The sequence below is a fragment of the Typopeltis vanoorti genome, chromosome 24, assembly GCF_054136105.1.
Source record: "Typopeltis vanoorti isolate ZY-2024b chromosome 24, IOZ_Tvanoo_1.0, whole genome shotgun sequence".
NCBI classification, from domain to species: Eukaryota; Metazoa; Arthropoda; class Arachnida; order Uropygi; family Thelyphonidae; genus Typopeltis; species Typopeltis vanoorti.
The window spans coordinates 81,764,712-81,776,841 of NC_143572.1; the positions used below are offsets into that span (position 1 = coordinate 81,764,712).

At 35.7% G+C, this 12,130-nt stretch overlaps 1 long non-coding RNA gene across 1 annotated transcript; it reads right to left on the reverse strand.

Moving 5' to 3' along the window:
• Positions 1 to 10,942: 10,942 nt before the first annotated feature.
• Positions 10,943 to 12,041, reverse strand: LOC150093467 (uncharacterized). The gene is made up of 2 exons (XR_016550449.1): positions 11,813 to 12,041; positions 10,943 to 11,403 (listed from the first exon to the last, which is right to left on the reverse strand). It is a non-coding gene; the product is annotated as an uncharacterized LOC150093467 (long non-coding RNA).
• Between the last annotated feature and the right edge of the window lie 89 nt (positions 12,042 to 12,130).

Here is a 12,130-nt window from a genome sequence, read left to right on the forward strand (position 1 = left end):
AGTTTCGTTTTGCAGATATTTTTCTAAAGACAGCAGCAGCAGAAACAAAAACACTTTATTATTATTATTTAGCAAATATCATCATGTTTAGCAAGCATCGGGATGCGAAAGAAGATTCCAATAAGTTATCTGGGTCTCCATATTTTATTTTTATTTTAATTTTTATTTTTTGGAAGCATAAGCAGTTTATTGTGCTTATTGCAACTGCATTTACCATGGAACATCACTTGCAATGGTATGATCTAGTGGAATGAAAAAGTGGGTTGTTAATTGGCAATCTGAAGAGTCATCCGTGCATTCAGTTAGCCATGTGAATCCAGAGCTGTTTGCTCCAGTAGAATGCGAGGTCGACAGGTTTCAGTTAATGCGGTTTATTGGACTTCCATTAAAAAAAAAGGAAAAACAACGGAAAATGTGATTGTTGATTTAATTGTGCTCCAAATTGTATTCCAGCAATCAGTCCTCGAATAAGAGACATGCCATCAATGCAAATCAGAATCTCGTCTTTCATCATCCTTCAGTAGCATCACCTGCCCTCCTGTTAAATCAAATATGCTTTCTACTCCTTTGAATGAAACATTTGGGAATGGGTCCTCACAATTATAGAGAAAAGATGCTTAGCTCTGGAGAAAACGAAGCCAACAGAAACGATATAGGCTAGAAGAATCTAGTTTCAGTCACTTCACATTAAATTTCAGCTCATTCAGAGTGAGACTTCCATTCTTAGAAGAGACTTACATCATTCAGAAGATACCACCAGTGATTCATAGATGAGCTCTGCAGAAACATCAGTCATCGGGATGTAATCCAGTGTGCATTCATGTAGAGGTGAAAGATCTTTGCCAGAATTTGCTGATCCAAGCACATATTCTTGCAGCGTCAATGTGAAACACAGTGAAATACTAGTGAAACTTCGATAAACACTGTAAGCAATACAAACGATTTTATAGCTGAAACTACATTTGTAGGCAGAAAGACTGATTTGTTCGTTCATTAGTTTTGGTGTCACAAATACTGCTTCAGTGATATAATTTCGTACGGATACAGTACAGGATAAAGCACACTTAAAATAAGCAAGACCATTTCCCTGGTGTACTATTCATCTGTCTCCAAATCCTAGTTCAGCAAAGCCTGTGAAGCAACGGTTTTTCTTTCACTGGTAAAATGTGGAGTTGTACACTTTCGGTTCAAAAGGGTTCAACTTTCATACACTATCTACCAAAAATTGTCCGGACACCCCTGTTATTCGAAGCTTATGGAACTTTCCAGGTTTGTTAATACCATAAACAGCGGAGTATATCATCGTAGCAGTTGAATACAGGTGGTGTGGCAACACGTCATGAACTCAGTGACTTCGAGAGGTGTCATCGTGGACTCTCACATTCTTGACATGCCCATACGTGCCATTGCCGCACGTATGAATATGTCAAAATGACTGACATGAACAGAAGGGTGGCACACAAAAACCGGCTAAAATCGGCAAAAACCATCCGCGATGAGTTCTAGAGCACCAGTAACACCATGGTGAGCACTAATACTGTACAAAAGCGAACTCCATTTACCTGCTTTCGACGGAAGAGCAACGGCACACAAGCCGAACATTAGATAAACTTACAAGGCGGCTCTTCTGGCCTGGTGCAAAGAGCGTGTGAACTGGACGGTTTACCAGTGGAAACGGTACTTTGGAGCGATGAATCAAGATTCACCTGTTTCTAGTCTAATGGCAGGGTGTGGGTGTGGAGGCAGCCTGGCGAACACTTGTTACCACAGTGTGTTGTAGCCACAGTAAAGTTTGGTGTTAGAGGAATAATGGGACCACTGGTCTTTGTTCGTGGTTCCACGAAGTACCTTGATATTCTGGATAATCAGGTGCTGCCTACATTGTGGAGATTTTATGGAATGGACCCATGTTGCTATCAAGATGATAATACTCTTGCCACAAAGTTGTAGTTGTGATGGAACAGTATGAAGAGATGAGTGTTAAATGACTGCCTGGCCTGTGCAGAGTCCTGACCTGAACCTCACCGAACACCTGTGCGGCGATTATTTTCCAAAGCAGCACGTCCTTTATCTGTAGCTGAACTCCCATTCCTCAGCTTTCATGGAGGAATGGGAGACAAATACCACACATAGAGACAGATGTCTGCTGCACATTGGTGGAAAGCCTCCCTCAAAGGGTGCAGAAGGAGAACAAAGCCAATGGTGGGCATACCCAATATTAGGTTTCGCCTGGTGGTATAAACTGTAAATTGCTAGTTTGTAGACAATTACTGGTAGATAGTGTATCATATGAAGGAAGTTTCACTTCTGGATATTTATCAGCCTACGAATATGTGTTCGTGGCTGAGAGGAATCCGAATTTCAGAGAAGCCTATTACAAAAATGAGCAAATTAGCAGAGAAGGTTATTTGGATGTTTACATACGTGCTGATTAGTAGGGATAAAGTAGTCATTATTCCTGTTTAAAATGTTTGATACACCCACATCTGGTGAAAAGTTTCAGCATTATTCCACGTATCAAAAGGAGATGGTATCACTGGAATTCGAAGCTGTGAGTTAAGACTGTGGATTTATCAAATCCTGACTCTCAGAGACGGGCGAAAGGTACTACTGTATGCAGAGGCACGCCAAGGGTATTTGTCGCCCTGGTGCAAACTTTTATCGGCCGCCCCTAATATTGCATTATATAATCCAAATTAGATATTAGCTACATAAAATGCCACCCTATCAATGTTGCCGCCCGGGTGCGGTGCATCCCTAGCACCCTCGGGTTGGCGCGGCCTGACTGTATGATCTTCCCTTTAAGAATTGTTACAGGATCTGCCTCAGTAGGATAGCTTAAGTTCGAAAACGTTTCTCTTAATCCACTTATATTTGATGTTCTTTTGCGGTTAGCAAGTATGTCGTGTCAAGTAATACATCAATTTTCAGATCAAGGTCGGAAATCTTTAATAATGTACTAAACACTTGCCTGCTGTACTTACCCTCTCATAATTGTGGAGTTTCTCTCCTCTCGTTGATTTAATCTCGAAGACAGTAAATTTGAAAGTGTAATTATTTCACTTATGTTCACCAACAGTGTTTTCAGGTGCCTTCCACTTCAATTATCAACAGTTCCAAAAACGAAGACAGTTATTAAATATTACATACACATAATATGTTATTATTACATTATATATTACATTATCATTCTGCTTCGGATTAAAATTATCTCCAATAGATGTCGCACATAAGTGTATAATTATCAATTCGATGGGTTTTTTTCTTGAAGAGGATCAATTTTTCGATGATTTCGAGCACTATTTCAATAAGTAATTTTCTTTAAGTGACGTTTATTTCTAACTCCGCTTACGATAAGAACTCTGTTCATTGGAATTTGTGAATATCTGCGACGAATACAACTCTTGAAATGGTGACATTTTTTGCGTACTTTGAAATATGCAGCAAGCATACAACGTTCGAATTCGCAATTTATATTTTATTATAAAAAACATATTATAATGCTGTATGATACAGTAATCTATTGTAATATTATATAACTAACTAGAGTATGCGGCATTACTCTTTAGAATATTCTAAACTTTGATTATAACATGCATGTGTATATATACCTTTATATGCAAATGACAAAATGTTATAATAGCATTCATATTAAAAGATAAACATAATTCTCAAGAAAAATGTGCCTGATCGTCTTTTCCATTTCTTAACAGTAAAAAACCTTTCGTGTTTTTTTCGTATTTCATAGGAATAAATAATAAAACTGTTGATAATAAAAGTATTGTACCTAAGTAAAGAAAACAGCAATTGCTAATCAATTAATGGTTTCAAAATACTCACTTCATTTCCTCCGTCTGTTCGAGGTCTCCTGGTACAATACTTTCGGAAGTCGATTCAAGTGGTTGAATACTCGTTCACAGAAATATTTCACGAAAAGTCCAACTTACAGCAGCTCTTCTTTGGTTGGAAATTATGCAGTACGCCTAGAAAACACTTCATGTGTATTGTTGTAATTTACGTTATTGAATCCCGTGATATCTTTAGACGGTACAAGTCTGCAGACTTCAGCTAAATCCCTCTGCTTCTCGTCTTCACTTAAGAATTTGACTATCTACAAATCGAATTGTTTCTTCTTAACAGATGGCATTCTTTTAAATTTCCACCAGGTCCTCTACTTTGTATCTTCTGTATTTAAATATTTCTTTCTTTCTTTCTTCCGTATTTCCGACTTTCTGGTTTAGTAGCTTAGAACCTCTTTTATCAATAACGAATAACTGGCAATTCTCTTTGTCTTTTTTTTATTATTATTTTACCTTCCAATATGTTTACAATCCATCTGTTATGTCTCCATACATTTCCCAGGAATTTCATCTTCCTTTTTTTGATCGGCTTTTTGAATACTCGGATTCTGTTTTACTTCACGCGAGAATTCTTCGTCGGTTTTCTTTGTCTCCAAATTACTCCAATTCTACCAATAGTAATTTGCGATCTCTTCACTATTTTTCTAGTCTTCTGCTGTAATAACCCAACTCTCGCAACCATGTAAAAAATCGCCCTAAACAAACGTCTCTATAAACCTTTTTGGTAAGGCTTTACATATCTTACTTGGAATAAATGATCGCTTTTCTCTTATTCTTCTTGTGACATAGCAAATCTTCTTTTTCGTATTTTCTGCTCACATTCTCCATTTTCTTGAACAGTTTACTCAAGATATATGAATTATTTTGCTTTTTCAATATTCTTATGTCTAATCACTATTTTAACTATCGAACTTTTGTTTTGACATTGCCACCATTAATTTTTGTTCTTGTTGTTTATCTTAAGTCTGTCAACAGAGAAACATCATCCATCTTAAATAACACTGGTTTTAAATCTGTTCATTCACAACTAATACAGCTATTGCATGCAGAGCATTTCATACGTGTACTCTGCCTGCCGTCATATGTTTTCAATTCTGGTCGGTAACTGGAATCAAACTTTATTTTTCGCTTAGAGCGGCCTTGCACTAGAATGCAAATACCTGCTGTGACCGATACACGCGATATTATACGCATGCTACGAATCTTTATTGCATTCAGAATGTAAATGTTATTACCAGTTTTTCTGTCTACTCCCTGAAAGAAGCTCATGACATATTGAGCGAAACATACACGAATAATAAATTGCATTTACTTCTCTCTTACAGGCGTGAAGCCGTTATTCAAAAATTCTAGAAATAAATATTTATTAAAATAAAGAGCCAAAAGGGTTCATTTAGGCAATGCAAAATTATATAAATCAAGTGGATATTAAATCTAGCATTATTTCAAAGCTGAATGTCGAAATTATGAAAGTTTAGTAAGAAAGTTGACCACAGAGATGACGGAAATACTTTATTTTAGCAAATACTCTACGCATGTCCGAGAGTTCGCTTACCAAAAATGCACCACTCGGACACTTCGCTTTCCTCAGTACTGAAGAAGGGATTTTGCTCTCTTAAGGGTTCTCTGAGGAGAACCAACCGTTTGAAACAGCTGTCAGGACAGTGAAACCTTATCAAAATGGACAAATAAAAGAGTTTTATATGGATGCTTGGGCAAGCAATCATGTCTGCTATATGGTCTGCGCTGGGGTAACTCGTAAATATCGCAAATGGGAAAAAGTAATGACCAGTTCCATAAGGAGGGTGTGGAGAAAGAGGCGCCCGCCACGGGCGCAATTAGGTTTGGGGCGCAGAACATAAAAAATAATAAATAAATATATATATATATAAGTATGTTATTTTATATTGTATTTTTAAATACGCCGCTTTAGACACACAAATTCTGCAATACAATGGAATTCATTTTGATGGGGTTTACAGTAAGTATTTAGTATATTGCATTTAGTAAAATTTCACTTGGCACATTTAAATTTTTCAAAATTTTTGTAATTTTTGGGTTAGGAGGCACAAGTTAGACACTTGTCACATGCGCTTCATATGCTCGTTACTGTACTGCTCAACATAATCTTTCCTCATTAAAAGTATTTATTTTATTTTATATATGTTGTGTCGTGTCTTCTGTTTCTATACTACTTATGAATTAGCTGTCACATAAGGTGGGAATATCCTATAGCTCTGGGAATCACAGCTGTTGTGAACGCAATGCGAACGAAGTATTGCTCGGTCGGAACGAGCGCTACTTCGTTTTGCTCGAGCCGGACCAAAGGAGATCATGTATTGGCGATCACTGCAGATGCTCAGTCATAGGTTGTATGCAATGCGTAGTGTGTATTCTCAGATCGTCTATTTAACTCTCCCCCGTACCCAATATTAAATCTGGAGTGCCCCCTCAGAGGATAAATATTACAAACCTTTTAGTGAAGAGGTGATTAAAATGTTAGTTAAAGACCGAACTAAAAAATGGCTATATCAGAATATGGTATGTTATGTGGGCATTATGTCTGTTTACAGGGGATAGATTTGGTAAAATGAATAAGAAGATGGCTGCCAGAGAGAAATCAAAGAGTAATGTACGGTGGTATGTCGCAAAAGCTCTCTTTCATATTTCAGTGAGCAGCCCAAATCCTGTTTAATTTTTCCATTAACAGTACTGAAGGTAATTTAATGAGTGATATTTAGTTCTATGCTGATAATGCTAATTTGAGGATGGCATGAGTAAGTGAAACAGACATAGATCTCATGACATAGATATTCCCTCAATAAAGTCCAGTCTGTTATCTCTCCACAATGGTTTTGACTTCTGTAGGGCCACAGTTGACTTAGCAATTCGGTATTTAATGTGTTTTTGAGCGACCATCTTGACTCATCGTGCTTTTTAGATAAGTGCACTTGTTTACATTTTCAATTTGTATCTTTAAGGATTCAATTTGAGGTTATCATTGTCTTTGTTTTTTGCAAGTTTATGTAAAATCCATATTTTTTTAATGTTCCGAAAACATGGCTGTTATCTCTTGTAATTCCTTTTTTACTTTCTGCCAGAAGATCGATATCGTCTGCAAAACTTAATTTGTTTATTTTTAGTCCGACAAATACTAATCCATTTTCATATTCATGAAGAGATTCATCTATGACATATTCCAGAAAACAATTAAAGAGGGGAAAAGATACATCCCTGTCTTAATCCCCTTTCTGCCTGGAACTGTTCACTGCTGTAATTTTTAATTTCAATTCTCATTTCAGATGAGGAATAAAGATATTTAATAATCCTAATGATTTTATTGTCTTTGCCATATACTTTTCTAATGTTTTCGGCCATATTGAGTCAAAAGCTTTCTGAAGGTCTATACAGTAATGACAGATTATTTTGTTATGTTTTATGTATTTTTAACCTACTGTATGTGTATGTATTGTAAAATATGGTCGATTGTACTTCTGAACTTTCGAAAAGTTGCTTGTTCATCTGACAGTCTGCTTTCTATTTTCTTTTCGATTCTTGACAATAATATTTTTAACAGAATTTTGCTTGGATGGCTAATAGGGTTTATTGTTTTATAGTTGCTAGATTTATTGCTATTTCCTTTTTTAGGAATAGCTCCATACATCCTGAAATAAATTTAGCAAGGTGCTATGATGATGTCATCTCCTTTGCGTAGCAGTTCCACTGTAACGCCATCAATTCCCGGTGATTTTTCTGTTTTTGAGGAACTAACTTCTACAATGACTTCTTTTAATATTGGGTAATCTCCTTCCTCTGAACCTACTGGCAAAATTCCCACCAAAATATTAGTCAGTTGGGGGTCCTTTAGAAAAAGCTTGGTTGTGTAACATTTCCATCTTTCAACTATTTTCTGGGTATCCGTGATAAGAGTTCCATCTTCTTCTATACTCCAATTAATTGCAGTAAAAGGTTTGGTTAATTTATTGATAATAAAAAAAAATCAGCTAACGCCTATTTGTTCCCGTTTAGGGAGTAGGCAAGGCCGTTTACCCTATCTAACTTTGGAGACTGAGTGGGCAGTTCAATCTCCACTGGTAGCCAATCAGAGAGATAGCTGACCCAAGGCTATCACTGATTCATCTGTACGCAGTGAAGAAGGCGGCAAGCTGGTGCCGCCTTTGAAAAGCATTTTTAGGATTATTTTTATTTAGATCTTCTATATTTATGCATCCCTGTAGTATCCAAAGGTTTCTAGCATGTTTGATTTCTCTTTTTAATAATCTTAGTAATATTCTGGTACTGCTCTCTGTTGTCAACACTATTAATATGAGATTTTAAATTTCTTCTTTTGTTGCATAAGTCTAAAATATTTTGGTTATCCATGGTTTATTGACTTTCCTTTTGTATCCAAGAATTTCTTCGGCTGTTTCAGTTAACTTTTGCGAGACGTATTTGGTTTCAGATTCGATATTATATTTTTTGAAGCTTGTGTCAAAAATTTGTTTTAATTTGTGTTGAAATGATGTATTTATTTGGGGTCTTTTAATTTTTGTACATTATACCTTTTACGAGTTGATTTTGTAAGTAATATTTCCCTCATTGTCATATTCATATTTGCAATAACCATATTGTGGTCATTGCTAGTGTCAGCTCCAGGAAATGATCTGGTTCTTGTGAGGTTGATGGAGTTTTTAAATTTTGTGCTTACAAGGATAGGTTGATTTGTTTGTGTGTTTTACTATCAGGGGAAGTCCATGTCCATCTTCTGGAAGGTTTGTGAGAAAACAGTGTTAGTAATGGTGAGTTCATTTGGTGAGGCAAAATTGATCATTTCAAAACCTCTTTCGTTTGTCTTCCCATACGGTCCAACAAATGGGAGAATATCTTTACCGATGTCTGTTCCAATTTTGGCATTCTAATCGCCCTGTATAATCAAAAGGTCATTTCTATTCGCTCCGGTGATTGTTGCATTAAATTGACCATAAAACTCCTCTAAATCGGAATCCTCATAGCCTCTGTTTGGGACATAGACTATATGATGGTGATATTTAGTGGTTTTCCTCTTAGGTGGAGTACAGCAATTCTGCTATTCATAGTATTAAATTCCATGACAGAATTTCGTTATGTTTTGTGTATCAAAAACCCAACCCCTTCTTTTCCACTGTAATCACATCCAGAGTAAAGAAGCAAATGTTCTTCATCTGTTGTTAGCTCTCCTGTTTCGGGCCCATCAAATTTCACAAAATCCAACATAACAGTCCATTCGTATCATTTTAGTTCATGCTGTAGTAGTTTGAGTTGAACTAATTGTAGTAGAGTCCTATCATTCCAAGTTCTGGTCATTAAATAGTTCCAGAGTCTGAATACGGATCAAGTTTTTTCATTATTTTTTTCACAGATAGTGATAGCATTTGTCACTAACTTCTCATTTCTACCCCTGGAGCTGCTTTCAAACAGCAACGTGGACCTTTTTGAACCGGGCGACGTCAGAGCCAGCATGGTATGCTGTGTTAAATCCATTGCCATGAATGTCTAATGGGCAGTAAATTAAGGCAGATGGTGCCCATCTCCTTTTCTGTCTTCCTGCTAGCTTTACCTGGCATAGTGGGAGGGCTTTCACACCTTTAGTAGCCCTACCAGGAGTAATAATACTACCGACGTGTTTCGCCCATCCCGCTCAGGGCATTTTCATTTCGTTTCCATAATACCGGTTTTATTATTTGGTAATGCAGTGATTGTGATATGTTAATAAATGAAATAATGCTGAAATTTTAATAATTGATCCTAAAACACGTGACAATTACTGTCGACTGTAAATGTTTCCAAAATAGAAAACATTATGAACTTTTTTAAACAGTCTCTTGAATCTCATCAGATACTTTTAGCCGATGTAAGTTTTAAATAATGGCCAACACTTCTTCGAATGGTTCTGCTGCACTTCTATAAATAGGTTGGATCATGTACAAAATGTTGTGGGTATGCTGTCATTTCAAATGAAACTAAACAATAGGGTAATAAAAATTTGCATACCAATAGAGCATCATGAGAGAAATGAATGAGAAACAAAATTTGAATTTGAAGTGATTATAAATGGGATAAGAAATTAGGTAAATGGCTATCATAACATAATTATATCCGTATTTAAATAAACCGATCAGGATACTCTGATCAGTTCATTTAGGTGAAGTTTCCTCAAGGAAGTTTCTGTTAAATTTCGATGAAAAAAAGTCAATGAGGAAGTACAGGCCTTACTTGGAAGTAGAGAACCGACTGTGTGTGTGATTACTTGATCTAATTTGCTTTTTTAGAATTAGATTTCAGTTATACCCCCAGAGAAACACCGTCATATCCGAAACCTATTTATTATAATTTTTAAAAAAGCTTATACATTAAGATGAGCATTTGTTAAAAGCAGTTATGTTATTAAAATATTCTCACAACTTCACAAAAATAACTGCATTTTATTAAATTTTAGAAAGTGAACCACCTCAGCAGAAATTGTTTAGCAATTACAATTTGTAATTCACATTTAAGCCATCCCTAGTACAAAAACAGACTAGAATCAGACTATATAATGTCTTGTCAAAACGAACTCCACTATACGGAAGCAAAACATGGACCATAAAAAGGAAAGATGAGAAACGAATTCAAACTGCAGAAATGAAGTTCCTTAGAAAAACAACTGGATATACCAAGTGGGGCCACAAAACAAATGAAGAAATCTTACAGTCCCTTAAAATAAAACCAATTAATTACTACTTAAGACAGCAGAAACAAAAATGGCTAGAACATTTAAATCGAATGGACAACAGACTACCAAAAATATTATATAGATACAAAATAAGTGCAAAAAGAAGAATCGGACAACGAAGAAAGAGATGGCATGAGACCGGAACAGACTATTTAGCCTAAATTCCATGTTAGGAAGAAGAATTCACATTTTATGCATAATAAATTGTCTGCAAAGCAGATGAATATAATTCTCATTTCAAATAAAATTAAAAAACAAAACAAAAAAAAACTTGGAACATATGAAATGGTAGTGAAAATATAAAAATAAAAAAATAAAATAATGAAAATGATAAAACTAATTAACTAAACTTTTATTCATTCAAAAAGTCACTGAAAAAAGTCCTCTTTGATATTTATAACGAAAAAATCTAAAACGCCTACATTGAAGTTGCGTACTGCTGTATACTAGTTGCTGCTCTTTCTCGACTTTCATTACTTTCGTGTTCTAACTAGTCTGACGGTCTTTAAACATATGAATCTCAAAGGATGGATGGGTAGTTTGGCTACACATCAAAAAGGTTTGGCAGAAACTTGTCATGGTTACTAGATATTGGCATGTATAAAATTCACCCGAGAGTTCTCACAGAAAAAAGTAATCAGAGTGATCTGACATATTTGTCATCTTCCTAGTGCCTCGTATGAGAAAAACTAAGTTCTTCAAATACTTCTTTGAAACAGCTTTTTGTTCTCTTTTCATCGTCAAGTGCGAAGCCATCGATTTAATTAAACATGAAGGGATCCGACCGAATACCTGAAAAAAAAAGAAAAGAAAAATCGTATCGGTTAGTGAAACAGTGTATCCATTCCTTCAAGAGAATTTTAATTCGAAATTAGTAGAAAAAATTAAGCAAAAAAAAAAAAAGTGAACCCTTGAACTGACTTAGGAAAACCCCTGCTTGGTATCAGCAGGTTCAGATAAAGAACCTTTCTTCAACACATAACACTAAACAATGTCTACAAGTGATCAATTTTTGTGCGATATTAAAATCCATTCAGTTCGCACTGTTTTGATAAATTTACGATGAATTTTCCTTCAGGCTCCATTACTTATTTTCGAAAAAAAATATAAACCTATTCACAACGGATACTTTTATGTTGTGCTTAAAAGGGAGACTTAGATAAATGCAATTATATAATTGTACATATCAAAGACCACTCACTAGCTATGTTGAATTCTTCAGTGGGTCACCAGATGTTCCTTTCGCAAAAATGTTTTCCGCACGTTGGAGAAATGAAAGGGTTCTCATCAGTATGTACTCTTAAGTGTCTTTTCAGACTCGAACTGTCAGAAAACCGCTAGTTGTAAATTTCAGAGGAAAAAAAGTTTTTCTCTGGTGCGAAAACTTTCGTGTCATTTCAGGTGATACGAGTCGAAAAATTTTTTGACAGATTTTGCATGCAAAGGAGTAAACTGTGCTGTGCCTTTTCATGATTTTTAAGATCCTTATTCAGAAAATTCTTTCCATCACACACGAAAA